The 18,576-nt window shown below is 45.5% G+C and overlaps 1 long non-coding RNA gene across 1 annotated transcript in view; it reads right to left on the reverse strand.

Annotated features, from left to right (window-relative positions):
- The window catches only part of LOC140494443 (uncharacterized), an 81,739-nt gene that overhangs the window by 43,887 nt on the left and 19,276 nt on the right, over positions 1-18,576 (reverse strand). The window contains exons 3-5 of the long non-coding RNA XR_011963965.1: positions 15,304-15,440; positions 11,264-11,392; positions 924-1,058 (exon numbers count right to left, since the gene is read on the reverse strand). This is a non-coding gene — a long non-coding RNA (uncharacterized lncRNA). The remainder of the gene's footprint in view (positions 1-923; positions 1,059-11,263; positions 11,393-15,303; positions 15,441-18,576) is intronic.

An 18,576-nucleotide genomic window follows, 5' to 3' on the forward strand; every position in this document is an offset into this window, starting at 1 on the left:
TACGTTGGAGATATTTGTAACATTGTCCTAAATATTTCCCTTGGGCAGAGGAGGCCACGAGGTGACCCTAAGAATGGTGAATAACCAAGGGTAGGTGAGTCCAAAACTAGAGGATATAAAGGGGAGGTGAGAGAGAGCAAGGATTTAAAGAGGGAGCTGAGGGGGAACATTATCCACAGAGGATGGTGCATAAACGGAACAGACTGCCTCAGGCACATGGGAGAAACAAAAACATTACAGCATGGAAAAGACATTTGGGCAGGTACATGGAGAGAAGAAGGTTTGAAGAGATAAGGGCCAAATGCAGGCAAATGAGACTCATTGAGTATATGAAACATGGGCAGCATTGAGGGGTTTGACCACAGGTTCTGTTTCAGTGCTGTATCACTCTGTATCCAGCTAAAGAGGATTAGTGTACCAAAATAAGGCATGTTGTAGACACTGAAGCAAGTTACAACGATAGTGATGGTAGTCTAGAATGCAGTATGTCTCAAATATGTGGAGGGAGTATCGGGAAGGGAGGAGGTTACAGGGACAGGGACGATTGTAGGAGTTAAAAATGACTGAAGACACTGGTGCACAAGCCATGCCACAGATGGTGTTGCAGAGTAGTGAGTCTTAGTATAGTGTTGGATGGAGAACACAGAACAGAAAGATCCCAGGCAGCATTCACAACCTCTTGTCGGAGGCTTACTCTCCCCTCTGTTGTACTGATGCTCGCTAAGACAGCACAGGACTGGATTGATAACTATGAACTCCCGATGCTGTCTCAGTGCAACATAAGTTAAAGTAGACGTGGTGATTGAGCACGGGGTGTGTCTATACGGTGCTCCCCATCCAGCACTGTATCTGTGTCCTGTCTTGGTAGCGATGTTTGGAGCCCTCTCATTGATCTCTGCTCTGTGCACTATGAGTGATCTTACCTAACTGCAGGATTTATTGAAGGCTCCAGATCTCCCTGCCCTTTGTCTCTCTGGCTGACCAACCATCTTCAATGAGGTGATGGATGAGACACACAGCAGTTGGGAAGTCTATTGAGTCAGCAACTTCCTGAGTACCTACAGGAGACAGAGAAATAGACAGAATGGGAAATTAGACTGATGCAGTGAGGGTTACACAAGGAGAATGGAAATGAACCCCACAGAGATCTGGAAAATCCCAAACTCCATCCCTGGTCTGTGCTGTTGAGTCTCTCTGGAGTGGAGAATTCTGTTAGCTCAGGATCTGGAGCAGCTGCAAGAGTGAGAGACGCGGACAGAGGCAGCAATTAGACCCTCACAGTGAGGGATACCACATGGAGGGAGACTGAGTGATATCACTGGGGTGCTGGAAGACTTCAGGATCATACAGTCATGTTGGAAGAATGGGTTTAGCTTCATGTGTCAGTGCTCAGGGATGAGCAACCAGTGAGCAGGTGAAGTGATGGTCTAGTAACATTATTGTTAGGACATTTATCCAAAACCTCAGCTAATTTCAGGTGAGGCAGGTTTGAATCCCATCATAAGATATGGTGGAATTTAAAATCAATAATTTTAAAAACATCAATTAACAATCCATAAACAAATATGAAACCATTGCTGATGTACAAAAATCCCAATCCCTTAGATTAGATTCCCTACAGTGTGGAAACAGGCCTTTCGACCCAACCAGTCCACACCATCCCTCCAAAGAGTAACCCACTCAGACCCATCTCCCTCGACCTAATACACCTAACATTATGGGCAATTTAGCATGGCCAATTCACCTGACCTGCACGTGTTTGGACTGTGGGAAGAAACCGGAGCATCCAGAGGCAATTCACGCAGACACGTGGAGAATGTGCAAACTCCACACAGTCGCCCGCGGCTGGAATCGAACCTGGGACCCTGGTGCTGTGAGGCAGGAGTGCTAATCACTGAGCCACTGTACCGCCCACTTTCCTTTTGACAACGAGATCTGATCATCCTCACGTGGTCTGCATGACAGACCCACAGCAAAGTGTTTCCCTCTCAATTGCCCTCTGAAATGGCCGAGCAAGTTACTCAGTTCAAGGGCAGCTAGGGCTGGGCAATAAAGGCTGGTCAGTCAGAGACACCCACATCCCATACCTGATTTATAAAAATATCCAATAGGATGGTCCCACTGGAACCGTGATGGGACTAGTGTCCTGGCCAATCATGACAGTAGGTTTATGGACAGGGCTTTAAACTAAGAGAGAGGATGCAGGGACAGGGTCCAGGTGAAAGGAGCTTTCCAAATCCAAAAAGAAAAGGTGAAGCATCGGAACAGTATGGGGATGTGGCTGAAGGTAATCAAAAAGGAACAGGATGGGACAGAGTTTAACAAAAACTGTACTTCAGTGAATAGGTTTGTGACAGGAAATTGTGGGAAAGAGTAAATTATGTTTTTTTTCAATGGACGAAGTCTTATCAATAAGGCAGATGGATTTGTGACACTGAGATAAAAGAGGTTTAGACAACAGAGAGACATGGTTACAGGGTGAACAAAAGGTGGACATAAATATTCAATGGATCACAACCTTGCGGAAACTCAGGCAAAATGGGTAACACTAACAATAATGGATAACAAAGGCATCACAGAGAAAGCATTTGGTCTCAGATCATGAAGTAGAGTCAGTCTGAATGTAAATTCTGGCTACTACTTGCCAAGGACACAAGCAGCAGAACAGTTTTAGCCACTGAACAGCATTCTGCTGCTCATTACTGCATTACACAGGAACTCATTGGAATTTTTTTAACAAACACATTGCGATAATTTTGGGAAACATCAATATTCACAAAATGTAGGACAGTCACACTGGCAAGAGTGATATTGGAAGAGGAGTTCAGAAAATTAGTTTTCAGTGTTTCTTTGAATAACAAATTGTGCAACTGGCTAGGGACATAACTATCTCAGAGCGATCATTGTGTGATGAAACTGAGTAAATGAGTAATGTCACCTGGAGAGATCCTCTGCGAAATTGTGATAAAGTGCAATTTAAGGAAATATAAAGTTTTAAAGTGAATCACAGAAAGGACAAGCTACAACTAGAAACAAAAATAAACAATATCATGAGTTTGAGAGGGGAACTGACCAAGGTAAACAGGCTAAACAGACTGAAATATGTGCCTGTCAATGAACAGTGGAAAACATTTGAAGGAACAGTGTAAAACACTCAACAAAAGGACATTCCATCGAAACAGACAAATCCTCAGCAAGAAATCCCCATCGGTCCCTCATTCAAGTAAAAAGGATCATATTAGATTATCGGGTTTAGAGGATCACCAAAAAGTCCTTAAAATCCTGAAGTGAGAGAATGTTTTCGCAGTAAGTTTTAAAGGGATTGCAAAGGGTCTGCTCGCAGGAGGAGGTCAGATGGAAGAGGGAATAATTGTCAAGGTTTTATGTCACAAAAGGAACTGGGAGAGCTGAAGGTGCTGGAGGTGGTGAGAGTGTTACAGAGAGGGGTCAGGGTCTGAACGGTGTTACAAAGCAAGTACAGATTGCTGCAGCTGGAGGTGTTTGCAGAGGTCGGGAGGGATATATATATTTTTATTTATTCATTCATGGGATGAAGATGTCTTTGATTGGACCAACATTCTTTGCCCCACTGCTAATTACCAAGAGTAGAGCACAGAGTCAGCCATATTGCTTTGGGTCTGGTGTCACGTGCAGACCAGGTTAGAATGTCAGATGTTCTTCTCTAAAGGATGTAAGTGAACCAGATGAGTACTTCCTACTGGTCAACAATGCTTTTATGGTGGCCTCACCAATGTCCTGTACAGTCACAACATGACATCCCAACTTCTACTCTCAATGCTCTGCCCAATGAAGGTAACCATCCTAAACGCCTGCTTCACCAGCCTATCTACCTGTGACACCACTTTCAAAGAACTGTGTACCTGCATCCCTGGGTCTCTGACTGACAACACTACCCAGAGTCCGAACATGAACTGTACAGGCCCCACCCTGGTTTGTTTCACCAAAATGGAACACCTCACGTTTATCTAATTAAACTCTATCTGCTATTCTTCAGCCCACTATCCCAGTGTATTATTCGTCCTGTTGTATCATAGATAACCTTCTTCACTGACCACCTTACCAACAATTTCAGTGTCACTCAAAAAAAACTTACCAGGATTCCAATATTCCCATCCAAACCATTTATCCAAATGACAAACAACAGTGGACCCACTTCACCGCTGGTCACATGTCTCTTGTCAGAAAAACAAAATGTCCCCCATCACCCTCTGTCTCCTACCATCAAGCCCAATTTTGTATCCAGTGGACTAGCTCCTCCTGAATGCCATATCCTTTTACATTGATCTGAGCTTATTATCCAGTTTACCAGACAGAACGTAGAACACAGAACAGTACAGCACAAGACCCTTCGGCCATGATGCCATGCCCATCTTTTATCCGACTGTGAGATCAAACTAACTTACATACCCTTTATTTTGCTGTCATCCATGTGCCTATCCAAGAGTCTGTTAAAATGTCCCATTACATCCACCCACCAGTCTCTGTGTAAAGAACCTACATCTGAAATCTCCCCTTACCCATCCTCCAATCACCTTACAATTATGCCCCCTTGTACCATGTATGCCATGGGATAAAGAGGTCTCTCACTGTTCACTCTATCTTTGCCTCACACCATCTTGTTCACCTCTACCAAATCACACCACACTTCTTCACTCCAATGTGAAAAGCCTTCGCTCCCTCAACCTTTCTCCATAAGACATGTTCTCCAGTCCAGGTAGCATCCTGGTAAATCTCCTCTTTACCCTCTCTAAAGCTTCCACATCCTTCCTGTAATGAAGGGACCAAAACTGAACACAATATTCGAATTGGGATCTAAACAGGGCTGCATAGAGCTGCAGCATAATCTCATGGCTTTAAAACTCAATCCCCCAGCTAATGAAAGCCAATACAACAGATTCTTTCTTAATAACACCATCAGCTTGGTGGCAAATTTGATGGATCTCTGGTCATGAAATCCAAGATCCCTCTGTTCCTCCACACTATTCAGTATTCTGCCTTTACCCCTGTATTCTGTATTCAAGTCTCACCTTCCAAAATGCATCAATTCACACATTTCCAGATTTGACTTCATCTGCCACTTCTCAGCCCAGCTCTACATCCTGTCAATGTCTCATTGCAACCTCCAGCAGACATCCACACTATTTACCATTCCACCAACCTTCATGTCATTGGCAAACTTTCTTACCCACTCTTCCACTCACACATCCAAGTCATACATAAAATCACAAAGAGCAGAGATTTTTTGACCTCTCCCTGCAGAAGACCACTGGTCAATGAGCTCCTGGCTGAATGATTTCCATCTGTCATCAATCTCTGTCTTCTCAGGGCCAGGAATTCTCTATTCAGACAGGCAGGTTTCCCTGTATCCCACGCTCTGTACTTTCTCAATGAGCCATAAATGTGTTTTGTTACATTATCAAAGGATTCAACAAGATTTGTGAGGCATGACCTGTCCCTTACAAAGCCATGATGACTTCCTCTAATCAAACTATGGTTTTCCAAGGAATCGTAAATCCTGTATCTCAGAGTCCTCTCCAATAATCTGCACTTCACAGACAGAAGACTGACAGGTCTGTGATTCCCAGGATTATCTCTATTCCCTTTCTTGAACAACGCATGACTGATTCACCTAACCTGCACATCTTTGGTTTGTGGGTGGAAACCTGAGCACCTGTCGGAAACCCACACAGACATGGGGAGAATGTGCAAACTCCACACAGACAGTCGCCTGGGGCTGGAATTGAAATCGCGTCCCTGGTGCTGTGAGGCAGCAGTGCTAACCACTGAGCCACGGTGCTGCCCCATGTAACTCTCCAGAGCCCTGCTTCTGATCCTTGGTTCCTCAAACTTAAATTAGCTTCCTTCTTCCTCTTGACTAGATGTTCTACATCCCTTGGAACCTTGTCAAATGCTTTGCTGAAGTTCATGTAGACAACGCTGACTGCTCTGCCTTCATCAATCTCTTGGTCAACTCCTCGAAGAGTCAATCCGGTTTGTGAAACATGGTTTCCCACTCACAAAGCCATGCTGACTATCTCTAATCAGCCCTTGCCTTTCCAAATATATGTAGCTCCTTTCTCTCAGAATCTCCTCCAACAACTTACCCAGCACTGGGCTCACTGGGTTGTGATTTCCTGGCTGCTCCCTGCAGACATTAAGTGATGGAACAGCATTAGCCACCCTCCAGTCTTCATGTAACTCATTGTGTGTATTGATAAAATAAATATATGTTAGGGACACTATCTCTTCCCCAAATTCCCACAATATTCTAGGATCAACCTAATAAGCGACTGAGGATTGATCTACCTTTATTTGTTTTAAGATTCCAGCACTTTCTTTCCTCTGTTGAGGATTCTTTCCAAGACATCACTATTTATTTCCCAAACTTCCTGAGCTTCCATGTCTTTCTCCACAGTAAATTCTGACAACACTATTTTGTCTAATATCTCACCCACCTCCTGACAGTTAAGGTGCCCTATTCTCTACCAAATTACTCTTTAGCCCTTATTGAAACTTGTGTAAAGTTTTCTGAAAATTCAAATAAACCGTATCCTCAGTCCAACCACTCCTACACCCGTATCCACTCTGCTATTTATATTCACACCAATAAAAATAAAATCCAACAGGCTCAAAAACACATCCTCTTTTCATTAAAAGTGTTTCTAAGGGTCCAGTTATTCTTCATTGACATATCCTTTCAAACATATTTCAGCTCCTGACCTACTGTCAGGCTAACACTGTTTGGTTTCAGACTGGCAGCAGGAAGAGTTATGGGTGTTCGTGTTTATCAATCTGAAAAAGGTAGGTTACAGTTTCAACAGGTAATAGATGTTTTGGAAATAAGGAGGGTCGTGGGGACTGAAGGACATTATGGAAATAGGGAGCGATGTGCGGATTCAACGAGATTATGGACGTAGAGAATGCACTAGTGACTGAAGAACATTATGGAGTTAGGGAGTGATGTGGGGCCTGAAAGGGGCCAAAGAGATCTGCAGGGCTGTTGGGCGTAAAGGAGGTTGCACAGATCAGGAGGATGATGGGGATTGAAGGAGGTTACTCTGAACAGGAGGGTCGTTGGGTCAGGATGAGATTATGGAGATAGGGAGGGTTGTGGGGCCTTTTGGAGGTTATGGAGTTAGGGAGGTTTGTGGGGAATGATTCAGGTTACATGGATAGGAAGAGTCGTGGGGACTGAAGGAGTTTATGGAGATAGGGAGGGCTGTGGGGACTGAAAGAGGTTATATAGATAGTAAGTTTATAGAGAAGCACAGGAAAGAAGAGCAGGTATCGGCCATTTGACCACAGAGTCGGTCCTACCATTCTATATGATCATGACTGATCATTTAACCCAGTACAGTATTCCTGCTTTCACACCTTACTCTGATATTATAGTGACTACTGGCATTTAGTGATACAGCGGGCTGTAGTAACTGGGACAGGGGGTGGGGGGGGGGGGGGTCTTACAGAGATAGGGAGGGTTGTGGAAGCTGGGACAGGTGACAGATACAGGGCGGGTTTTCGGAAGGGGAGGACTTTACACAGATTTGAAGGAATGCAGGGATGGGACGTGATAACAATCACAGGGAGGATTTTGGAAGCTCGATCTGAGACGGGTACAGCTGAGAACAGAAGGGAGTCAAACAAACAGTCAGGGCAGGCAGGGACAAGGGAGGATTAATAAATTAAACTGCATTTATTTCAATGCAAGGGGCCTAACAGGGAAGGCAGATTAACTCAGGGTATGGTTAGGAACATGGGACTGGGATCGCATAGCAATTACAGAAACATGGCTCAGGGATGGGCAGGACTGGCAGCTTAATGTTCCAGGATACAAATGCAACAGGAAGGATAGAAAGGGAGGCAAGAGAGGAGGGGGAGTGGCATTTTTGATAAGGGATAGCATTACAGCTGTGCTGATGGAGGATATTCCCAGAAATACATCCAGGGAAGTTATTTGGTGGAACTGAGAAATAAGAAAGGGATGATCACCTTATTAGGATTGTATTATAGACCCCACAGTAGTCAAAGGGAAATTGCCAAACAAACTTGTAAGGAGATCTCAGTTATCTGTAAGAATAATAGGGTAGATATGGTAGGGGATTTTAACTTTCCAAACATCGACTGGGACTGCCATAGTGTAAAGGTTTAGATGGAGAGGAATTTGTTAAGTGTGTACACGACAATTTTCTGATTCAGTATGTGGATGTACCAACTAGAAAAGGTGCAAAACTTGACCTAAACTAAGGAAATAAGGCAGGGCAGGTGAGTGAGGTGTCAGTGGGGGAGCACTTTGGGACCAGCGACCATAATTCTATTCATTTTAAAATAGTGATGGAAAAGGATAGACCAGATCTAAAAGTTGAAGTTCTAAATTGGATAAAGGCCCATTTTGACATATTAGGCAAGAACTTTTGAAAGCTGATTGGAGGCAGATGTTCGCAGTTAAAGGGACGTATGGAAAATGGGAAGCCTTCAGAAGTGAGATAACAAGAATCCAGAGAAAGTATATTCCTGTCAGGGTGAGAGGGAAGGCTGGTAGGAATAGGGAATGCTGGATGACTAAAGAAATTGAGGGTTTAGTTCAGAAAAAGAAGGAAGCATATGTCGGGTATAGACAGGATAGATAGAGTGAGTCCTTAGAGTATAAAGGAAGTTGGAGTATACTAAAGAGGTAAATCAGGAGGGCAAAAAATGGACCTGAGATAGCTTTGACAAATAGAATTAAGGAGAATCCAAAGGGTTTTTACAAATATATTAAGGACAAAGGGTAACTAGGGAGAGAATAGGGCCCCTGAAAGGTCAGCAAGGCGGCCTTTGTGTGGAGCCACAGAAAATGGGAGAGATACTAAATTAATATTTTGCATCATTATTTACTGTGGAAAAGGATATGGAAGATGTAGACTTTAGGGAAATCGATTGTGACATCTTGCAAAATGTTCAGATACAGAGGAAGAAGTGCTGGATAACTCCCCAGGACCTGATCAGGTGTACCCGAGAATTCTGTGGGAAGCTAGAGAAGTGATTACTGGGCCTCTTGCTGAGATATTTGTATCATCAATAATCACAGGTGAGATGCTGGAAGACTGGAGGTTGGCAAAAGTGGTGCAACTGTTTAAGAAGGGCGGTAAAGACAAGCCATGGAACTATAGACCGATGAGCCTGAACTCAGCGGTGGGCAGGTTGTTGGAGGGAATCCTGAGGGACAAGATGTACATGTATTTGGAAAGGCAAGGACTGATTATTGATAGTCAACATGGCTTTGTGCGTGGGAAATCATGTCCCACACACTCGAGTGAGTTTTTTGAAGAAGTAGCAGAGAAGATTGATGAGGGCAGAGTGATAGATGTGATCTATATGGACTTCAGTAAGGCATTCGACAAGGTTCCCCATGGGAGACTGATTAGCAAGGTTAGATCTCATGGAATACAGGTAAAACTAGCCATTTGGATACAGAACTGGCTCAAAAGTAAAAGACAGAGAGTGGTGGTGGAGGGTTGTTTTTCAGACTGAAGGCCTGTGACCAGTGGAGTGTCACAAGGATCAGTGCTGGGCCCTCTACTTTTTATCATTTACATAAATGATTTGGATGAGAGCATAAGAGGTACAGTTTGCAGATGACACCAAAATTGGAGGTGTAGTGGACAGCGAAGAGGGTTACAACAGGATCTGGACCAGATGGGACAATGGGCTAACTGGCAGGTGGAGTTCAATTCAGATAAATGCGAGGTGCTGCATTTTCAAAAAGCAAATCTTAGCAGGACCTATACACGTAATGGTAAGGTCCTAGGGAGTGTTGTTGAACAAAGAGACCTTGGAGTGCAGATTCATAACTCCTTGAAAGTGGAATCGCAGATAGATTAGAGAGTGAAGGCGGCGTTTGGTATGCTTTCCTTTATTGGTCAGAGTATTGAGTCCAGGAGTTGGGAGGTCATGTTGCGGCTGTACAGCACATTGGTTAAGCCACTGTTGGAATATTTTGTGCAATTCTGGTCTCCTTCCTATCAGAAAAATTTTGTGAAACTTGAAAGGGTTCAGAAAAGATTTACAAGAATGCTGCCAGGGTTGGAGGATTTGAGCTACAGGGAGAGGCTGAACAGGCTGGGGCTGTGGCGTCAGAGGCTGAGTGGTGACCTTATAGAGGTTTACAAAATTATGAGGGGCATGGATAGGATAAATAGACAAAGACTTTTCCCTGGGGTCGGTGAGTCCAGAACTAGAAGGTATAGGTTTAGGGTGAGAGGGGAAAGATATAAAAGCGACCTAAGGGGCAACTTTTTCAAGCAGAGGGTGGTACATGTATGGAACGAGCTGCCAGAGGATGTGGTGGAGGCTGATACAACTGCAACATTTAAGAGGCATTTGGATGGGTATAGGAATGGGAAGGGTTTGGAGGGATATGGGCCGGGTGCTGGCAGGTGGGATTAGATTAGGTTGGGATATCTGGTCGGCATTGACAGGTTGGACCGAAGGGTCTGTTTACGTGCTGTACATCTCTATGACTCCATCACTCATGGAGATTATAGAAATAAACTGTGTGTTCGCGTCTGGAGGAGATTAAAAGGTATAAAAGTTTGTAGTTACCGAAGGAAATCACATCAATCGGGACCAGCAGTGTTTACAGAGACTGAGTGCGTTTTAGAGACAGGAAGAGTTCATAGTCATCATTAGAAATGCAGAAACTAATTTATGAGAGAAGCAGGGTCACTCTGCACTGTGCCCAGAGACAAGGAGGAGTCTAACGGCTGGAGGAGGTTACTAAGGTACAGAGCTTTTTTGTTGTCGTGACGGGAAGGTCACAGAGATCATGAAGGTAGTAGGAGTTCAAAAAAGTCACAAAGACAGGGAGGTTTCTCAGGTCTGGAAAGGACTACACTGACCAGGATGGCTTAAGGAACTGAAGAGTTGTTTTTCTTCAGTTAAGGAGAGATGTGACAGAACCCGGGATTAAAGGCAAAGGCAGAAACTTGGAGAGTTTTACTGATATGAGGAGCTTACAGGGATAGGCAGGATTGTAGGGGCTGATAGAGATAGGGGAAGTGGTATCAATGAAACAGACAATGGAGAAACTGACAGACATAGGGAGGGTTCTGTGGAACAGATGAATTTACAGACAAGATGGTGATAATGAAGCCTGAGAATTTTCTCATGTTCCTTGCCCAGCATTGTTCCGACATCATGCCCTCAGGGTCTGAATTAAAGTCCACTAACTCCTCCCTGTGCTGTTTACTGTGAGTGATCTTACCGGCTGCAGGATTTACTGAAGGCTCCAGATCTTCCTCTCCATCTCTCTCTGGCTGACCAACTGTCTTCAATGTGGTGATGTACGAGACAGGAATTGGGAATTCTGCTGAGTCAGGGACATCAGGAATACCTACAGGAGACAGAGAAATAGACAGAATGGAAAATTACACTGATGCAATGAATGTTACACTTGGAGAATGGCATTGAATCCCACAGAGATCTGGAAATTCCTAATGTCCATTCCTGGCCTGTTGTGCTGCGTCCCTCTGGAGTGGAGAATGCTGTTGGCTCAGGATCTGGAGTAGCTGCAAGAGTGAGACACTGACAGAGGCAGCAATTAGACCCAAAAGTAAGGGATATCACATGGAGAGAGACTGAGTGATATCAGCAGAGTGCTGGAAGGTGTCAGGATTACACAATGGTATCATCAGAAGTGGTTCTGACCAGTGAGCACTGCTACCAGTACTCAGGGAGGACTGAGCTATTTTATTGGGATAGGCTCCTCTGGTACCAGGATTATGCAGTGTGCTATAAATGGACACAGATGAGGAGGGGGACAGGTCTGAGGTGAATGGAAATTCCCAAGTCCAAAGAGAAAGGTTGAAATATTGGAACACCATGGAGATGTGGATGAAGACCGACAGAAAGAAACAGTAAGGGACTGAGTTTAATTAAAATACGACATTGTCAAACAGATTTGTGACAGGAAATTATTGTTCAAAATAAAGTAAATGCCATTTCCGCCCCTCTCAATTCCTCATTCACCACAAGTGACATCACTTCCGCCCCTCACATCATCGCTGATGTCACACACTCAGTGACTTCCATGCCCCCCCCCAACTGCCGTGTTTGTCACCACTTCCGCCCCCACCAATGCCGCGCACTTGCATTCTGCTGACACCACCCCCAGGTCCCACCGTCACCATCCCTGCCCCCAGAGGGGAACACCACTTCTGCTCATGACTCCATCCCCATCCCCCCGAACACCACACCCACTCCAGTTACAGGCTCCGTCGCCTCCCCCAGCTCCACACCTACGCCTGGTCCCAGCTCCCAGTCCTGCCGAGTTTTCACCATTCCCCTGACCTCCCCCTCACTGAGGGCGAATGACCAGTCCTCAGCAAAGGCCTCACCTTCATCCCCCTCCGTCCACACAGCAATGAATTTAATACACGCCGTGACATCGAACACTTCTTCCACCACCTCCGCCTCAGAGCTGACTTTTACAATGAAGACTCCCGCCTATTTTCTGATGGTCCCTTTGCCAACCTCCAATACACTCCATCCACCTGGATAACCCGCGCTGGCCTATTACCTGCCTTCGATTTCTTCATTTCCAACTTCCACCGAGACATTAACCGCCTCACCCTATCTACCCCCTCCCCCACTCCAACCTCTCACCCTCACAACGTGCAGCCCTCCACTTCCTCTGCTCCAATACCGACCTCACCATCAAACCAGCAGATAAAGGGGGTGCAGTGGTAGTCTGGTGCACTGACCTCTACACCGCTGAAGCCATGATGCCAACTCAAAGACACCTCCTCCTACCACCCCTCTACCATGACCCACCTCCCATCACCAAACCGTCATCTCCCAGAGCAGACAGAACCTCATCACCTCAGGAGGAGATCTCCCACCCACAGCTTCCAACCTCATTGTCCGGGATCCCCCACTGCCCGGTTCTACCTCCTTCCCAAGATCCACAAGCCTGACCACCCTGGCCGACCCATTGTCTCAGCTTGCTCATACCTCACCGAACTCATGTCTGCCTACCTCGACATTGTCCTATTCCCCCAATCCAGGAATTACCCATATTCGTTCGAGACACCACTCACACCCTCCACTCCTCCCAGACTTCCATTTGCCTGGCCCCCAATGCCTCATCTTCACAATGGATATCCAATCCCTCCACACCTCCATCCACCATGACCAGGATCTCCAAGCCCTCCGTTTCTTCATCCCCCAACGTCCGCAACAGCACTCTTCCACCGATACTCTCATGAGTTTGGCTGTACTTGTCCTCACCATTAACAATTTTTCCTTCAAATCCTCCCACTTCCTCCAGACCAAAGGGGTAGCCATGGGCACCCGTATGGGCCCCACTATGCCTGTCTCTTTGGCTACGTAGAACAGTCCATCTTCCGTAGTTACACCAGCACCACTCCCCACATCCTCCTCCGCAACATTGATGACTGCATTGCCACCACCTCGTGCTCCCTCGAGGAGTTTGAGCAATTCATCAACTTCACCAACACATTCCACCCTGACCTTAAATTTACCTGGACCATCTCTGATACCTCCCTCCCCTTCCTGGACCTCTCCATCCCCATTAATGACAACCAACTTGACAACGATATTTTTTACAAACCTACCGACTCCCACAGCTACCTAGATTACATATCTTCCCTCCCTACCGCCTGCAAAATTCCTTCCCCTATTCCCAATTCCTCTGCCTCTGCCGTACCTGCTCCCAGGAGGGCCAGTTCCACCACAGAACACACCATATAGCCTCCTTCTTTAGATACTGCAATTTCCCTTCCCACGTGGTTAAAGATGCCCTCCAAAGCATCTCGTCCACATCCCGCACCTCTGCCTTCAAACCCCACCCCTCCAACCGTAACAAGGACAGAACACCCCTGGTGCTCACCTTCCACCCTACCAACCTTCACATAAACCAAATCATCCGCCGACATTTCCGCCACCTCCAAACGGACCCCACCACCAGGGATATATTTCCCTCACCACCTCTCTCCACTTTCCGCAAAGACCATTCCCTCCGTGACTACCTGGTCAGTTCGACGCCCCCAAAAAACCCACCCTCCCTTCCTGGCACCTTCTCCTGCCACCGCAGGAATTACAAAACCTGCGCCCACACCTCCCCCCTCACCACCATCCAAGGCCCCAAAGGAGCCTTCCACATCCAAAGTTTTACCTGCACATCCACCAATATCATTTATTGTATCCGTTGCTCCCGATGCGGTCTCCTCTACATTGGGGAGACTGGACACCTCCTAGCAGAGTACTTTATGGAACATCTCTGGTACACCCGCACCAATCAACCCCACCGCCCTGTGACCCAACATTTCAACTCCCCCTTCCACTCTGCCGAGGACATGCAGGTCCTCGGCTTCCTCCAGCAACACTTCCTCACCACCCGACGCCTGGAGGAAGAACGCCTCACCTTCCGCCTTGGAACACTTCAACCCCAGGCCATCAATGTGGACTTCACCAGTTTCCTCATTTCCCCTTCCCCATCTCACCCCACCTCCAGCCTTCCAACTCAGCCCCGCCCTCATGACCTGTCCTAACGGCCTATCTCCCTTCCCACCTATCCATTCCACCCTCCACTCTGACCTATCACCCCCATCCCCACCCCCATTCACCCAATGTACTCTTTGCTACCTTCCCCTATCCTCCACTCTGACCTATCACCTTCTTCCCCACCCCATTCACCTATAGTACTCTTTGCTACTTTCTCCCCATCCCCACCCCCTCTCATTTATCTCCCCACTCTGCAGGCTCCCGGCCTCTGTTCCTGATGAAGGGCTTTTGCCCGAAACGTCGATTTTCCTGCTCCTCGGATGCTGCCTGACCTGCTGTGCTTTTCCAGCACCACTCTAACCTAGACTCTGGTTTGCAGCATCTGCAGTCCTTGTTTTTAACCTTATTGGAGGAGGAGACTACCGAGATAAGGCATGTTGGAGACACTGAACCAAGTTACAGGCATAGGGATGGTAATCTGGAATGCAGTACATTTCAAATATGTGGAGGGACTATCGGGAAGGGGAGAGGTTACAGCGATAGGATCTGTTATAAGAATTAAAAATTATTGAAGACACTGGACCACAAGACATGCCATAGATACACTGTTGTAGAGTAGTGAGTTTTAATATAACAGAACTTACATTGGGATGGTGATTGAGCCTGGGGTGTGTGTGTGTACACTGCTCCCCTCCAGCACTGAATCGATGTCATGTTGTGTTCACAGATGTTTGGAGCCCTCTCATTGTTCTTTGCTCTGTGCACTGTGGGTGACCTTACCTCACTACTGGATTTATTGAAGGCTCCAGATCTCCTTTCCCTTTGTCTCTCTCTGGCAGACCAACTGTGTTCAATGAGGTGATGGACGATCCACCCAGCAGCTGGGAAGGCTATTGAGTCAGGCCTTTCCTGAGTACCTACAGGAGACAGAGAAATAGACAGAATGGGAAATTAAACAAATGCAGTGAGGGTTACACATGGAGAATGGCACTGAGTTCCACAGAGATCTGGAAAATGGAGCGATATTAAGTAATAGTCCCAGATTGCTGGAAGATGTCAGGATCACACAATTGTGTCGGAAGAATGGGTTTAGCTTCATGATGCCCTGGTATCAGTGCTCAGGGATGAGCACCCAGTGAGCAGGTGAAGTAATGGCCTAGTGGTATTATTGCGAGAGAATGTATCCAAAATCTCAGCTAATGTTCAGGGGGAGGCAGGATTGAATCCCACCATCTGAAAAGGAGACATTTGAAATCAATAATTTTTAAAATAATAATTAACAATCCACAAATAAGTATGAAACCATTACTGATGTACAACAAATCCAAACACTTGTCCTTTCGAGAAGGACATCTGCCCATCCTCACATGGTCTGCACGACATCCCCACAGCAAAGGGTTTGCCTCTCAATTACCCTCTGAAATGGCCGAGCAAGTTACTCAGTTCAAGGGCAGCTAAGGCTGGGCAAGAAAAGCTGGTCAGCCACAGACTCACACATCCCATACCTGATTTATAAATAATCCATTAGGATGGTCCCCCTGGAACTGTGCTGGGACCAGTGTCCTGGCCAAACATGTCGGTAGGTTTATGGACAGGGTTTAAACTGACAGAGAGGATGCAGGTGAAAGGAGCTTTCCAAATCCAAAGGGAAAAGGTGAAGCAATGGAACAGCATGGGAATGTGGCTGAAGACAAGCAGAAAGGAACAGGATGGGACAGAGTTTAACTAAAATTGTACATCAGCAAATAGAATTGTGACAGAAAATTGTGGAAGAGAGAATATTATTTTTTTTTGAATGGACGAAGTTGCTGCAATATGGTCGATGGATTTGTGACACGGAGATAAAAGAGATTTAGACAGCAGGGAGACATGGATACAGGGTGAACAAAAATATTCAGTGGTTCGTAATCATGTGCAAACTCAGGCAAAATGGGCAACGCTAACAATAATGGATAACAAAGGCATGACAGAGAAAGCATTTGGCTGCAGATCATGAAGTAGAGTCAGTCTGAATGTAAATTCTGGCTACTTCTTGCCAAGGACACAAGCAGCAGAACAGTTTTAGCCAATGAACAGCGTTTCATTGCTCATCACTGCATTAAACAGGAACTCATTGGAATTTTTTTAACAAAGGCATTGTGATAATTTTGGAAACTTCAATATTTGTATAATCTGGGACAAACACACAGTCAACATTGATATTGGAAGAGGAGTTCGGTTAATTTTTTTTTCAGTGTTTCTTTGAAAAACACATTGTGCAACTGTTAAGGGACATAACTATCGAAGAGCGACTGTGTAATGAAACTTAGTGAATGAGTAATGTCACCTGCAGAGATCCTTCGGGAAATTGTGATAAAGTGCAGTTTAAATAAATATAAAGTTTTAAAGTGAATCACAGAAAGGACAAGCTACAACTAGAAACAAAAATAGCCAATGACATGAGTTTGAGAGGAGAATTAACCAAGGTAAATAGGCTAAACAGACTGAAATATGTGTCTGTAAATGAACAGTGGAAAACATTTGAAGGGACAATGCAAAATACTCAACAAAAGGACATTCGATTGAAATAGTAAAAACCTCAACAAGAAATTCCCACTGATACCTCACTCAGGACAAAGGGAATCATACTGGATTATGAGGCTGAGAAGATCACCAAAAAGTACTTAAAATCCTGAAGTGAGAGAGTGTTTTAGGAGTAAATGTTAATGGATTACAATGGGTCTGCTCGCAGGAGGAGGGCTGTGGGAAGGGGAGCCACGGTCAGGGTTCATTGACACAATAGGAACAGGGAGAGGTGAAGGTGCTGGAGGTGGTAGGAGTGTTACAGAGAGGGGTCAGGGTGTTACAAAGCTAGGACGGATTGCTGCAATGGAGGGGTTTGCAGAGGTACGGAGGGACATAGGTATTCTTATATATTCATTCATGGGAAGTGGGTGTCACTGCCTGGAACAACGTTCTTTGAACCCTCTGCTAATTACCCAGAGGGTAGCTCAGAGTCAGCCATATTGCTGTGGGTCTGGAGTCACATGTCGTCCAGACCAGGTTAGAATATTTGATGACCTTCCCTAAAGGAGGTTAGTGAACTAGATGTGTTCTTCCTCCTGATCAACAATGTTTTAATGGTGGCCCCACCAATGTATTTTACAGCCACAACATGACATCCCAACTCTTACTCTTAATGCTCTCCCCAATGAAGGTAACCGTCCCAAACACCTGCTTCACCAGCCTGTCTACCTGTGACACCACTTTCAAAGAACTGTGTACCTGGGTCACTGGGTCACTGACTGACAACACTACCCAGGGCCCGAACATTAACTGTACAGGTCCCACCCTGGTTTGTTTCACCAAAATGGAACACCTCACCTTTATCTAATTAAACTCCATCTGCTATTCTTCAGCCCACTATCCCAGCAGTACTGTTCATCCTGTTGTATCACAGATAACCTGACCACTTTACCACCAATTTCAGTGTTACCCAAAACAATTACTTACCACAAAACCAATATTCCCATCCAAACCATTTATCCAAATAACAAACAACAGTGGGCCCACTTCATCGCTGGTCACATGTCTCCAGTCAGAAAAACAACATGTCTCCCATCACCCTATGTCTACAATCATCAAGGAAATTTTGTATCCAGTTCACTAGCTCCTCCTGAATGCCATATCCTTTTACACTGATCTGAGCTTATTCCCCAGTTTACCAGACAGAACACAGAACGCAGAACAGTTCAGCACAAGACCTTTCGGCCATGATTTCATGCTAACCTTTTATCCAACTGCAAGATCAAAATAAACTACATACCCTTCATTTTACTATTATCCATGTGTCTGTCCAAGAGTCTATTAAATGTCCCAGATGTGTCTAATTTTACCATCGCAGTCCATCCAACCACCTACCATTCTCTATCCTCTTATCCATCCTCCATTCACCTTAAAATTACACCCCCTTGTAATAGCCATTTATGCCAGAGGAGGAAAAGTCTCTGACTATTCACTCACTCTGTGCCACTTATCATCTTGTTTACCTCTAACAAGTCACCCCACCCCTTC

This window comes from Chiloscyllium punctatum, chromosome 24 (assembly GCF_047496795.1).
Source record: "Chiloscyllium punctatum isolate Juve2018m chromosome 24, sChiPun1.3, whole genome shotgun sequence".
Lineage (NCBI taxonomy): Eukaryota > Metazoa > Chordata > Chondrichthyes > Orectolobiformes > Hemiscylliidae > Chiloscyllium > Chiloscyllium punctatum.